The sequence below is a fragment of the Arachis hypogaea genome, chromosome 18 (assembly GCF_003086295.3).
Source record: "Arachis hypogaea cultivar Tifrunner chromosome 18, arahy.Tifrunner.gnm2.J5K5, whole genome shotgun sequence".
Taxonomy (NCBI): Eukaryota; Viridiplantae; Streptophyta; class Magnoliopsida; order Fabales; family Fabaceae; genus Arachis; species Arachis hypogaea.
In genome coordinates this window covers 92368469-92383620 of record NC_092053.1, presented here as the reverse complement: position 1 = coordinate 92383620, position 15152 = coordinate 92368469, and the positions used below count along the sequence as shown (strand labels likewise).

The 15152-nt window shown below is 40.9% G+C and overlaps 1 non-coding gene across 1 annotated transcript; it reads right to left on the bottom strand.

Annotated features, from left to right (window-relative positions):
• Positions 1–109, bottom strand: LOC112774118 (small nucleolar RNA R71). Its single transcript, XR_003188621.1, has one exon. It is a non-coding gene; the product is annotated as a small nucleolar RNA R71 (small nucleolar RNA).
• Positions 110–15152: the final 15043 nt, after the last annotated feature.

Sequence of the window (15152 nt, the reverse complement as noted above, 5' to 3'; positions counted from 1 at the left end):
AAGCTTAGAGCTGATGTTCAAACCTTCAGACAGAAAGAAGGTGAATCCCTCTATGAAGCTTGGGAAAGATACAAACAGTTGACTAAAAAGTGTCCTTCTGACATGATTTCAGAATGGACCATCCTGGATATATTCTATGATGGTTTATCTGAGCTATCAAAGATGTCACTGGACACTTCTGCAGGTGGATCCATTCACCTAAAGAAAACGCCTGCAGAAGCTTAAGAACTCATTGACATGGTTGCTAATAACCAGTTCATGTACACTTCTGAAAGGAATCTTGTGAGCAATGGGACGCCTATGAAGAAGGGAGTTCTTGAAGTTGATACTCTGAATGCCATATTGGCTCAGAATAAAATATTGACTCAGCAAGTCAATATGATCTCTCAGAGTCTGCATGGAATGCAAGCTGCATCCAACAGTACTCAAGAGATTGTTGGTTTGAATCCCACTAACCAGCAAGTGCACTGGGTCGTCCAAGTAATACCTCACGTGAGTAAGGGTCGAATCCCACGGAGATTGTTGGTTTGAAGCAATCTATGGTTATCTTGTAAATCTTAGTCAGGAAGTCAATTATGTTTATCAGTTGAATTGTGAATAACCAAGAGAGCATGAATTAAAGGTTACTTGTTATGCAGTAATGGAGAATATGTTGGAGTTTTGGAGATGCTTTGTCTTCTGAATCTCTGCTTTCCTCTGTCTTCTTGTTCACGCACGCACGTCCTCCTATGGCAAGCTGTGTGTTGGTGGATCACCATTGTCAATGGCTACCTTCCTTCCTTCCAGTGAAAACTACGCTCACGCGCTCTGTCACAGCACGGCTAATCACCGGTTGGTTCTCGATCCGGTTGGAATAGGATTTACTATCCTTTTGCGTCTGTCACTAACGCCCAGCCTTCAGGAGTTTGAAGCTCGTCACAGTCATTCAATCCTTGAATCCTACTCGGAATACCACAGACAAGGTTTAGACTTTCCGGATTCTCATGAATGCCGCCATCAGTTCTAGCTTATACCACGGAGATTTTGATTAAAGAATCTAAGAGATACTCATTCAATCGGACATAGAACGGAGGTAGTTGTCAGGCACACGTTCAGGATTTGAAGAAGGTGATGAATGTCACGGATCATCACCTTCATCACAGTTAAGCGTGAATGAACATTTTAGATAGGAACAAGCGTGTTTGAATGGAAAACAGAAATACTTGCACTAATTCATCGAGACACAGCAGAGCTCCTCACCCCCAACAATGGGGTTTAGAGACTCATGCCGTCAGAGAATACAAAATTTTGATCTAAAATGTCATGAGGTACAAAATAAGTCTCTAAAAGTTGTTTAAATACTAAACTAGTAGCCTAGGGTTACAAAATATGAGTAGACTATGATGGATGATGCAGAAATCCACTTCTGGGGCCCACTTGGTGTGTGCTGGGCTGAGACTTAAGCAATTCATGTGCAGAGGCCATTTGTGGAGTATAACGCCAGTTTTTATGCCAGTTTGGGCGTTCAACTCCAGCTTTTGATCCTTTTCTGGCGCTGGACGCCAGAATTGGGTAGAGAACTGGCGTTGAACGCCAGTTTACGTCATCTATCCTTATGTAAAGTATGGACTATTATATATTTCTGGAAAGCCCTGGATGTCTACTTTCCAACGCAATTAGAAGCATGCCATTTCGAGTTTTTTAGCTCCAGAAAATCCACTTTGAGTGCAGGGAGGTCAGAATCCAACAGCATCAGCAGTCCTTTTTCAGCCTGAATCAGATTTTTGCTCAGCTCCTTCAATTTCAGCCAGAAAAATACCTGAAATTACAGAAAAACACACAACTCATAGTAAAGTCCAGAAATATGAATTTTTCCTAAAAACTAATAAAAATAGACTAAAAACTAACTAAAACATACTCAGAACTATATGAAATTACCCCCAAAAAGCGTATAAAATATCCGCTCATCACAACACCAAACTTAAACTGTTGCTGTCCTCAAGCAACTAGAAAAATAAAATAGAAGACTAATAGGTTGAGAAGCAATAATATCTCAGAGTTTTTTGATTGAAGCTCAGATTCTAATTAGATGAGCGAGACTAGTAGCTTTTTGCTTCTGAACAGTTTTGGCATCTCACTTTATCCATTGAAGCTCAGAGTGATTGGCATCTATAGGAATTTAGAATTCAGATAGTGCTATTGATTCTCCTATTTCAGTGTGATGATTCTTGAACACAGCTATTTTATGAGTCTTGGCCGTGGCCCTAAGCACTTTGTTTTCCAGTATTACCACCGGATACATAAATGCCACAGACACATAATTGGGTGAACCTTTTAGATTGTGACTCAGCTTTGCTAAAGTCCCCAATTAGAGGTGTCCAGAGTTCTTAAGCACACTCTTCTTTTTGCTTTGGACCTTGACTTTAACCGCTCAGTCTCAAGTTTTCACTTGACACCTTCACGCCACAAGCACATGGTTAGGGACAGCTTGGTTTAGCCGCTTAGACCAGGATTTTATTCCTTTAGGCCCTCCTATCCACTGATGCTCAAAGCCTTGGGATCCCTTTTATTTGCCCTTGCCTTTTGATTTTATGGGTTATTGGATTTTTCTGCTTGCTTTCTCTCTCTCTCTCTTTTTTTTTTGAATGCAAGCTTTGTTCTTTGCTGCTTTTTCTTGCTTCAAGAATCATTTTTATGATTTTTCAGATTATCAATAGCATGTCTCATGTTCATCATTCTTTCAAGAGCCAACATATTTAACAGTCTTAAACAACAAATTCAAAAGACATATGCACTGTTCAAGCATTCATTCAGAAGACAGAAAGCATTGCCACCACATTTAACTAATTAGAATTTCTCTTATTAAACTCGAAATTTTATTGCCTCTCATTCAAAAGATCTACTACTTTATTCATGTTTGCTGACGATGAAAAAAATAAACTATAGCTTAATTGGAGATAAAATCAAAATAGATACTAACTACTACTATATGACTCCTAAGGTAAACTTCTATAAGGACACTGTCACAGAGTTAAGGCAGAAATTGGAAAGTAACAACCTTTATTCTGGGGGAACGGGGGTTCCTCTGATCCTTGGGGTGCTTGGTCCTACAAGAGAAGACTTTTGGCGCTTCAGTTCCCTTAAGTTACGCCCCTGCTCCTCTTGTTCTTTAAACATATAGGTCAGCATTTGACTGTGTTCCTTTTGTTCTTTTATTATTTGCTCCATAGCTTCCCGTATCTTGGTAACAGACGTCTCAAGATACTCCCAGTATTCAGATTGAGGGATCTCTGGGAGGAATTCCTGTGCTCTCTTCTTGATGGGATCCTCCTGTGCTTGTTGTTTTTCCATTGATTCTTTGGTGATTGACTTTTCAATTAGGATATATTCAGTTATTCCCATCATGATGCAATGGATCATCACTGCTCTTTTAACTGTGACTTCAGAACGGTTGCTAGTGGACAACAGAGAACGCCCAATGAAGTCCAGCCATCCTCTGGCGACTGGTTTGAGATCCTCTCTCTTGAGTTGATTTGGGACACCCTTTGTGTTGGTGGTCCACCTGGCTCCAGGGATACATATGTCCTCTAGAATCTTATCCAGGTCAATGTCTGCTCTCATCATCCTCCTGTTGAAGGAGTCTGGATCATCCTTTAGTTGAGGTAGCTTTAAGATCTCTCTGATCTTGTCAGGGGTGGTATGAACAATCTTCCCTCTGACCATGGTCCGAAATTCATAGAAGGCAGTTCCAGATAGTTTTTGCTTGTCAGTCTGCCACATATTAGCATAGAACTCCTGGACCATGTTCCTTCCCACTTTCGTTTCAAGATTAGCTAGGACTTCCCAGTTCCTGATTCGAATTTGCTCCTGGATCTCCGGATATTCATCTTCTTTCAGATCGAATCTAACTTCCGGGATCACTGATCTCAGACCCATTACTTTAAGATAATGGTCTGAATGTTCTTTAGATAAGAACTTCCCTTGATTCCAAAGTGGTTTTGGAATGCTCTCTTTCTTGCCTCTTGGAGTGGGTTGTTTTCCTTTAGGAGCCATGATCTTAGTGATCTCGGATAAACACACCAAACTTAGAGGTTTGCTTGTCCTCAAGCAAAAGAAAAGAAAGAAGAGGGGTAGGAGGAGAGCTAGGTGCGATTGTTGATGGAGGAGGAGGGAGGCCGAACCCAAATTTAAAGGGATGGGGGGTGGGTTTTCGAAAAATTGGAAAAGATAAGATAAGAAGATTGAGTTGAAAAAGATAAGATAGAAGATATAGTTTAATTTTGAAGAGATATGATAGATTTTTGAAAAAGATAAATCTGAATTTTGAAAAAGATAATATGGAGATTTGAAAAAGATGTGGATTAGTTGAAAAGATTTTAGAGTAAAAAAGATAGATTTGTTTTCAGAAAAGATTTGAAAAGAGTTGGATTGAATTTGGAAAGATGGATTTTTAGAAATTAAGGATTTTAGAAATCAGGGTTCTTGACATGTTCATGTAAAAATCATGCATTGAAGCATAAAATTTGAAATTAAAATGGAAATACATGTGGAAAAAATTGAATCTGGCTCCTCCCTGCCTTCCTGGCGTTTGAACGCCCAAACACTGCCTGTTTTGGGCGTTCAGCGCCCAATTGCTGCTCTCTTGGGCGTTCAACACCCAGCTGCTGCCATTACTGGCGTTCAACGCCCAGTGGGTGCCCCTTTCTGGCGTTGAACGCCCAGCTGCTATCATCACTGGCGTTCAGTGCCCAGTGGATGCCCATTTTGGGCGTTGAACGCCCAAAATGCTCTTTTACTGGCGTTTTCTTGCCAGTGAGATCTTTTTCTCTGTTTTCTGTGCCGAGGTCTTCTGTAAATGATTATTTACCTTGTTGTCAATGAACTCTATATAAACAAATAAAATAAAAATAGAAATAGGGCAAAATGCTTAGAGGATTGTTGCCCCATGGCTGGGTTGCCTCCCAGCAAGCGCTTCTTTATTGTCTTTAGCTGGACCTTGCTGAGCTTTTAATCTAGCTTCAGCCTTGAGCATTCTTGCTCGATGTTGCCTTCAAGATAATGCTTGATTCTCTGTCCATTGACAATGAACTTCTTATCAGAATCAATATCTTGAAGCTCCACATAACCATATGGTGACACACTTGTAATCACGTATGGTCCCCTCCACCGGGATTTCAGTTTCCCGGGGAATAGCCTGAGTCTAGAGTTAAACAACAGGACCTTCTGTCCTGGTTCAAAGATTCTAGATGACAGCTTTCTGTCATGCCATTTTTTTTATTTTTCTTTATAAAGCTTGGCATTTTCGAAAGCTGTGAATCTGAATTCCTCTAGCTCATTTAGCTGGAGCAATCGTTTTTCTCCTGCTAATTTGGCATCAAAGTTTAGGAATCTGGTTGCCCAGTAGGCCTTATGTTCCAGTTCCACGGGCAGGTGGCATGCCTTACCATACACGAGTTGGTATGGAGAGGTCCCTATAGGGGTCTTGAATGCTGTTCTGTAAGCCCACAGAGCATCATCCAAGCTCCCTGCCCAATCCTTTCTACGGGTATTTACTGTCCGTTCCAGGATTCTCTTTAATTCTCTGTTAGAGACTTCAGCTTGCCCATTGGTTTGTGGATGATATGGAGTGGCCACCTTGTGGCGAATTCCATACCGAACCATGGCAGAGTACAGCTGTTTATTGCAGAAGTGAGTGCCCCCATCACTGATTAACACTATAGGGACACCAAACCTGCTAAAGATATGTTTCTGGAGGAACTTCAGCACTGTTTTAGTATCATTGGTGGGTGTGGCAATAGCCTCAACCCATTTTGATACATAGTCAACTGCCACCAGAATATAAGTGTTTGAATATGATGGTGGAAAAGGTCCCATGAAGTCAATTCCCCATACGTCAAACAACTCAATTTCCAAGATTCCTTGTTGAGGCATGGCGTAACCATGAGGCAGATTACCAGCTCTTTGGCAACTGTCACAATTACGTACAAACTCTCGGGAATCTTTATAGAGTGTGGGCCAATAGAAGCCACATTGGAGGACCTTGGTGGCTGTTCGCTCACCTCCGAAATGGCCTCCATATTGAGATCCGTGGCAATGCCACAGGATCCTCTGTGCTTCTTCTCTAGGCACACACCTACGGATAATTCCGTCTGCACATCTCTTAAAGAGATAAGGTTCATCCCACAAGTAGTACTTTGCATCAGTAATTAATTTCTTCTTTTGTATCCTGTTGTACTCCTTGGGTATGAACCTTGCAGCTTTATAGTTTGCAATATCGGCAAACCATGGTGCTTCCTGAATGGCGAATAAATGCTCATCAAGAAACGTCTCAGAGATCTCCAGAGAAGGGTGGGACGTCCCTTCCACTGGCTCTATCCGGGACAGATGATCAGCCACTTGGTTCTCTATCCCTTTTCTGTCTCTTATTTCTATATCAAACTCTTGCAGAAGTAATACCCATCTGATGAGCCTGGGTTTTGAATCCTGCTTTGTGAGTAGATATTTAAGAGCAGCATGGTCAGTATACACAATCACTTTTGATCCTACTAAGTATGATCTGAACTTGTCAATGGCGTAAACCACTGCAAGTAATTCTTTTTCTATGGTTGTGTAATTTTTCTGGGCATCATTTAGAACGCGACTGGCATAATAAATGACATGCAGAAGCTTGTCATGCCTCTGTCCTAATACTGCACCAATAGCATGATCACTGGCATCACACATTAGCTCAAATGGTAACGTCCAGTCTGGTGCAGAAATGACTGGTGCTGTGACCAGCTTAGCTTTCAGCGTTTCAAACGCCTGCAGGCACTCTGTGTCAAACACAAATGGCGTGTCAGCAGCTATCAGATTGCTTAGAGGTTTTGCGATTTTTGAAAAATCCTTTATAAACCTCCTATAGAATCCTGCATGCCCCAGAAAGCTTCTGATTGCCTTAACATTGGCAGGTGGTGGTAATTTTTCAATTACCTCTATTTTTGCTTGATCCACCTCTATTCCCTTGTTTGAGATTTTATGCCCAAGAACAATTTCTTCAGTCACCATGAAGTGACACTTTTCCCAGTTTAAAACTAGGTTAGTCTCTTGGCATCTTTTCAGAACAAGTTTCAGATGATCAAGACAGGAGCTGAATGAGTCTCCATATACTGAGAAGTCATCCATGAAGACTTCCAGAAATTTTTCCACCATATCAGAGAAAATAGAGAGCATGCATCTCTGGAAGGTTGCAGGCGCATTACATAGCCCAAATGGCATCCTTCTATAAGCAAACACTCCGGATGGACATGTGAATGCTGTTTTCTCTTGATCCTGGGGATCTACTGCAATCTGGTTATAGCCTGAGTAGCCATCCAAAAAGCAGTAATAATCATGACCTGCTAGTCTTTCTAGCATCTGGTCTATGAATGGTAAAGGAAAATGATCCTTTCTGGTGGCTGTATTGAGCCTTCTGTAGTCAATACACATGCGCCACCCTGTAACTGTTCTTGTAGGAACCAGTTCATTTTTTTCATTATGAATCACTGTCATGCCTCCCTTTTTTGGGACGACTTGAACAGGGCTCACCCAGGGGCTATCAGAAATAGGATAAATAATCCCAGCCTCCAGTAATTTGGTGACCTCTTTCTGCACCACTTCCTTCATGGCTGGATTTAACCGCCTCTGTGGTTGAACCACTGGTTTGGCATTATCCTCCAATAGGATTTTGTGCATGCATCTAGCTGGGCTTATGCCCTTAAGGTCACCTATGGACCACCCAAGAGCTGTCTTGTGTGTCCTTAGCACTTGAATAAGTGCTTCCTCTTCCTGTGAATTTAAAGCAGAGCTTATGATCACTGGAAAAGTGTCACCTTCTCCCAGAAATGCATATTTCAAGGATGGTGGTAGTGGCTTGAGCTCGGGTTTAGGAGGTTTTTCCTCTTTCAGAAGAAAGTTCAGAGGCTCTTTCATGTCCTCTGAATCCTCCAAATCAGGCTGAACATCTTTAAAGATGTCTTCCAACTCTGATTCGAGACTCTCAGCCATGTTGATCTCTTCTACCAAAGAGTCAATAAGATCAATTTTCATGCAGTCTGTTGATGTGTCTGGATGCTGCATGGCTTTGACAGCGTTCAACTTAAACTCTTCATCATTGACTCTCAGGGTTATTTCCCCCTGTTGGACGTCAATGAGGGATCGTCCAGTTGCTAGGAAGGATCTTCCTAGAATGAGAGTAGCACTCTTGTGCTCCTCCATTTCCAGCACAACAAAGTCAGTGGGAAAGGCGAATGGCCCAACTCTGACAATCATGTCTTCAATCACGCCTGATGGGTATTTAGTGGAACCATCAGCAAGTTGGAGACATATCCGGGTTGGTTTAACTTCTTCAGTTAAGCCAAGCTTCCTGATAGTGGATGCAGGTATTAGGTTGATGCTTGCCCCAAGATCGCATAAAGTTGTCTTGGTGCAATTACCTTCTAGTATGCATGGTATTAGAAAACTGCTCGGGTCTTTAAGCTTTTCAGGAAAGCTTTTCAGAATGACTGCACTGCATTCTTCAGTGAGGAGAACTCTTTCTATTTCTCTCCAATCCTTCTTATGACTCAAGATCTCTTTCATGAACTTGGCATAAGAAGGTATTTGCTCAAGTGCTTCTGCAAATGGAATCTTTATTTCAAGAGTCCTGAGATAATCTGCAAAGCGAGCAAATTGCTTATCCTGCTCCTCTTTCCGGAGTTTTTGAGGATAAGGTATCTTGGCTTTATATTCTTCAACCTTAGTTGCTGCAGGTTTATTGCCTACAGAAGTGGTTGAAGAAGCCTTTTTAGAGGGGTTGTTATCAGCATCTGTGTGTGTCTGATCCCTCACTGGCAATTGAGTTCCAGAGTTAGAAGCTGGAGTGACGTTAGACGCCAGCTCACTGTCTGTTCCTGGCGCCTGAACGCCACAAATGTGCCCATTTTGGGCGTTCAACGCTGGATTCTGCCCTATTTGGGCATTCAACGCCAGATTCTTGCCTATTTCTGGCGTTGAACGCCAATCCTGCCTTGTTTCTGGTGTTGAACGCCAGTTTTGGGCATGGTCTGGGCGTTCAGCGCCAGCCTTCCACCAATTCTCTGGCGTTTTAGCGCTAGAATTATTTTTCCCTGGGCTCTTACTGTCCTCAGGTGAATCTTTGGTGGGTTGCTCATTTCTTGACTTTTTGATGCCTTGAGGTGGGGTATTTAATGTTTTCCCACTTCTTAATTGAACTGCTTGGCATTCTTCTGCTATTTGCCTTGATAGCTGCTGCTTTGTTTGCTTAAACTGTTCGTCCATATGTATATTAGCTATCCTTGTCTCTTGTAGCCTGTCCTTGAATTCAGCTAGCTGCTTTGTTAGAAAATCCAATTGCTGATTGAATTCAGCAGCTTGTTTTACAGTACTAAATTCAGCAGTTACTGTTTCAACCTCTTCATTCATGGAAGGGTTGCTGCTTAGGTACAGATGCTGATTCCTGGCAACTGTATCAATGAGCTCTTGAGCCTCTTCAATTGTCTTTCTCATATGGATAGATCCACCAGCTGAGTAATCTAGAGACATCTGAGCTCCTTCTGCAAGCCCATAGTAGAAGATGTCTAACTGAACCCACTCTGAAAACATTTCAGAGGGGCATTTTCGTAGCATCTCTCTGTATCTCTCCCAGGCATCATAAAGAGATTCATTATCTCCTTGTTTAAAGCCTTGGATGTCCAGCCTTAGTTGTGTCATCCTTTTTGGAGGGAAATATTAATTCAGGAATTTTTCTGTCAGCTGTTTCCATGTCCTTATGCTGGCCTTAGGTTGGTTATTTAACCACCTCTTAGCTTGGTCTTTTACAGCAAATGAAAACAGTAATAGTCTGTAGACATCCTGATCTATTTCCTTATCATGTACTGTGTCAGCAATCTGTAGAAACTGTGCCAGAAACTCTGTAGGTTCTTTCTGTGGAAGACCGGAATACTGGCAACTTTGCTGCACCATGATAATGAGCTGAGTATTCAACTCAAAGCTACTGACTCCAATGGAGGGTATGCAGATACTACTCCCATATGAAGCAGTAGAGGGGTTTGAATATGACCCCAGAGTCCTCCTGGACTGTTCATTTCCACTTAGATCCATGATGGAGAAAGGGAGATGATATAAAATAGGAAAAATTATTTTTATTTATTTATTTATATATTTATTTCGAAAATGAAATAAATAAAAATGAGTAAAAGATTTTCGAAAAAGTGAGGAGAGAGAAAGTGGTTATGAGATTTTAAAAAAAGATATGATGATTTTTGAAAAAGGTTTTAAATTTTGAAATAAAAATCTGAATTTTTAAAGGTATATTTCGAAAAATTGTTTTCAAAATAGAGAGAAAGGATATTTTTTATTTTTAAGAGGGAGGAGAAAAACAATAAGATGGCACAAGATTTAAAAATTTTTTAGATCTAATGCTCCTTATTTTCGAAAATTTTGGAGGGAAAAACACCAAGGAACACCAAACTTAAAAATTTTAAGATCAAGTCACAAGGAAAACTCAAGAACACCAAACTTAAAATTTTTAGAAAACCAAAATAAATTTTCGAAAAACACAAAAAATCAACAAGAAAACACCAAACTTAAAGTTTGGCACAAAATTTAATAGAGAAAATATTATTTATGAAAAAGGTTTTTAAAAAGAGTGTACCAAACTGCCACGGGCTTAGACTAACGCTCTAGCCAATTGGGCAGTAAATGTAACACTTGTTTTAAAGAAGGATATTTTTAACCAAGAACAATAATAAGAGACTCTAAACCAAAAAGAAAAATTTTCCTAATCTAAGCAACAAAATAATCCGTCAGTTGTTCAAACACGAACAATCCCCGGCAACGGCACCAAAAACTTGGTGCACAAATTGTGAATCACACTTTTCACAACTCGTACCACTAACCAGCAAGTGCACTGGGTCGTCCAAGTAATACCTCACGTGAGTAAGGGTCGAATCCCACGGAGATTGTTGGTTTGAAGCAATCTATGGTTATCTTGTAAATCTTAGTCAGGAAGTCAATTATGTTTATCAGTTGAATTGTGAATAACCAAGAGAGCATGAATTAAAGGTTACTTGTTATGCAGTAATGGAGAATATGTTGGAGTTTTGGAGATGCTTTGTCTTCTGAATCTCTGCTTTCCTCTGTCTTCTTGTTCACGCACGCACGTCCTCCTATGGCAAGCTGTGTGTTGGTGGATCACCGTTGTCAATGGCTACCTTCCTTCCTTCCAGTGAAAACTACGCTCACGCGCTCTGTCACAGCACGGCTAATCACCGGTTGGTTCTCGATCCGGTTGGAATAGGATTTACTATCCTTTTGCGTCTGTCACTAACGCCCAGCCTTCAGGAGTTTGAAGCTCGTCACAGTCATTCAATCTTTGAATCCTACTCGGAATACCACAGACAAGGTTTAGACTTTCCGAATTCTCATGAATGCCGCCATCAGTTCTAGCTTATACCACGGAGATTCTGATTAAAGAATCTAAGAGATACTCATTCAATCGGACATAGAACGGAGGTGGTTGTCAGGCACACGTTCAGGATTTGAGGAAGGTGATGAATGTCACAGATCATCACCTTCATCACAGTTAAGCGCGAATGAACATTTTAGATAGGAACAAGCGTGTTTGAATGGAAAACAGAAATACTTGCATTAATTCATCGAGACACAGCAGAGCTCCTCACCCCCAACAATGGAGTTTAGAGACTCATGCCGTCAGAGAATACAAAGTTTTGATCTAAAATGTCATGAGGTACAAAATAAGTCTCTAAAAGTTGTTTAAATACTAAACTAGTAGCCTAGGGTTACAAAATATGAGTAGACTATGATGGATGATGCAGAGATCCACTTCTGGGGCCCACTTGGTGTGTGCTGGGCTGAGACTTAAGCAATTTACGTGCAGAGGCCATTTGTGGAGTTGAACGCCAGTTTTTATGCTAGTTTGGGCGTCCAACTCCAGCTTTTGATCCTTTTCTGGCGCTGGACGCTAGAATTGGGCAGAGAACTGGCGTTGAACGCCAGTTTACGTCGTCTATCCTTGTGCAAAGTATGGACTATTATATATTGCTGGAAAGCCCTAGATGTCTACTTTCCAATGCAATTGGAAGCATGCCATTTCGAGTTCTGTATCTCCAGAAAATCCACTTTGAGTGCAGGGAGGTCAGAATCCAACAGCATCAGCAATCCTTTTTCAGCCTGAATCAGATTTTTGCTCAGCTCCTTCAATTTCAGCCAGAAAAATACCTGAAATTATAAAAAAACACACAACTCATAGTAAAGTCCAGAAATATGAATTTTTCCTAAAAACTAATAAAAATAGACTAAAAACTAACTAAAACATACTCAAAACTATATGAAATTACCCCCAAAAAGCGTATAAAATATCCGCTCATCAAGTGGCTAAACCAAGCTGTCCCTAATCATGTGCTTGTGGCGTGTAGGTGTCAAGTGAAAACTTGAGACTGAGCGGTTAAAGTCAAGGTCCAAAGCAAAAAAAGAGTGTGCTTAAGAACCCTGGACACCTCTAATTGGGGACTTTAGCAAAGCTGAGTCACAATCTGAAAAGGTTCACCCAATTATGTGTCTGTGGCATTTATGTATCCGGTGGTAATACTGGAAAACAAAGTGCTTAGGGCCACGGCCAAGACTCATAAAGAAGCTGTGTTCAAGAATCATCACACTGAACTAGGAGAGTCAATAACACTATTCGAAATCTGAAGTTCCTATAGATGCCAATCATTCTGAACCTCAATGGATAAAGCGAGATGCCAAAACTATTCAAGAGGCAAAAAGCTATAAGTCCCGCTCATATGATTGGAGCTATGTTTCATTGATAGTTTGGAATTTATAGTATATTCTCTTCTTTTTATCCTATTTGATTTTTAGTTGCTTGGGGACAAGCAACAATTTAAGTTTGGTGTTGTGATGAGCGGATAATTTATACGCTTTTTGACATTATTTTTAGTATGTTTTTAGTAGGATCTAGTTACTTTTAGGGATGTTTTCATTAGTTTTTATGTTAAATTAACATTTCTGGACTTTACTATGAGTTTGTGTGTTTTTCTGTGATTTCAGGTATTTTCTGGCTGAAATTGAGGGACTTGAGCAGAAATCAGATTCAGAGGTTGAAAAAGGACTGCTGATGCTGTTGGATTCTGACCTCCCTGCACTCAAAGTGGATTTTCTGGAGCTACAGAACTCGAAATGGTGCGCTTCCAATTGCGTTGGAAAGTAGACATCCAGAGCTTTCCAGAAATATATAATAGTCCATACTTTGGCCAAGAATAGATGACGTAAACTGGCGTTCAACACCAGTTTTCTACCCAACTCTGGCGTCCAGCGCCAGAAAAGGATCCAAAACCAGAGTTGAACGCCAGAAATGGATCAAAACCTGGCGTTCAACTCCACGAAGGACCTCTACATGTGCAACACTCAGGCTCAGCCCAAACACACACCAAGTGGGCCCAGGAAGTGGATTTATACATCAATTACTTACTCATGTAAACCCTAGTAGCTAGTTTATTATAAATAGGACCTTTTACTATTGTATTAGGCATCTTTGATCAGTCGTATGCTATCTTAGATCACGTTTGAGGGCTGGCCATCTCAGCCATGCCTGGACTTTCACTTATATATTTTCAACGGTAGAGTTTCTACACCCCATAGATTAAGGTGTGGAGCTCTGCTGTTCCTCAAAGATTAATGCAAGTACTACTATTTTCTATTCAATTCATCTTATTTCGCTTCTAAGATATCCATTCGCACCCAAGAACGTGATGAAGGTGATGATTATGTGTGACGCTCATCACCATTCTCCCCTATGAACACGTGCCTGACAAACACTTCCGTTCTACATGAAATAAGCTAGAATGAATATCTCTTAGATCTCTTAACCAGAATCTTCGTGGCGTAAGCTAGAATGATGGCGGCATTCAAGAGAATCCGGAAAGTCTAAACCTTGTCTGTGGTATTCCGAGTAGGATTCAATGAATGAATGACTGTGACGAGCTCCGAACTCGCGATTGCAGGGCGTTAGTGACAGACGCAAAAGGATAGTAAATCCTATTCCAGCATGATCGAGAACCGACAGATGAATAGCCGTGCCGTGACAGGGTGCGTGAGCATATTATTCACTGAGAGGATAAGATGAAGCCATTGACAAGGGTGATGCCTCCAGACGATTAGCCGTGTCGTGACAGGGCATTGGATCATTTTCCCGAGAGATGACCGAAAGTAGCCATTGACAGTGGTGATGTATCACATAAAGCCAACCATGGAAAGGAGTAAGACTGATTGGATGAAGATAGCAGGAAAGCAGAGGTTCAGAGGAATGAAAAGCATCTCCATTCGCTTATCTGAAATTCCTACCAATGATTTACATAAGTACCTCTATCCCTATTCTATTATTTATTATTCGAAAACCCATTACTGTTTGATATCCGCCTGACTGAGATTTACAAGGTGACCATAGCTTGCTTCATACCAACAATCTCCATGGGATTTGACCCTTACTCACGTAAGTATTACTTGGACGACCCAGTGCACTTGCTGGTTAGTTGTATCGAAGTTGTGAACCATGGTATTGGCACCATGTTCTTGGCACCATTGCCAGGGAAAGAAAGAGCCATGAATTCTACATAATCAAAGTGTAATCACGATTGCGCGTACCAAGTTGCTCACATTGCCAAGGATTGTTTGAGCCTGGACATCACAATTTCGTGCACCACCTAGCAAGTTCAACGAGAAAGAAGTGGGATTAATTGAGATGATTCTTCAGGATATTAATGTATGTTATTAAAAAAATCCTTTGTAATGGACTAATGGTATTTATATTTTTTGACTCTCTTTTGATTATTGACTATTCCAACTAAACATCTTTCAGGGTGATAAGATTCATGCTTCAATTCCTAACCCGGTTTTGAAAAAGTGGTTGGGTAACATCTAAGAGTTCTGCATGTATGTGATGAGTAACTTCATAGTTGTTGATAACAAAATCAAGTCTAGGGTAACTTCAGTAAAGTGGATCCTCACTTTCTCCAATAGGACCATTGTAAGTCCAGTCGAAAATCCAAGCTATTCCCTTGAAGCATTTCGATTGAAGACTATTCCTGAGTTACTAAATGCTGAAAAGCTTGACAATACCGAACTGTTTGGTTAGTTCG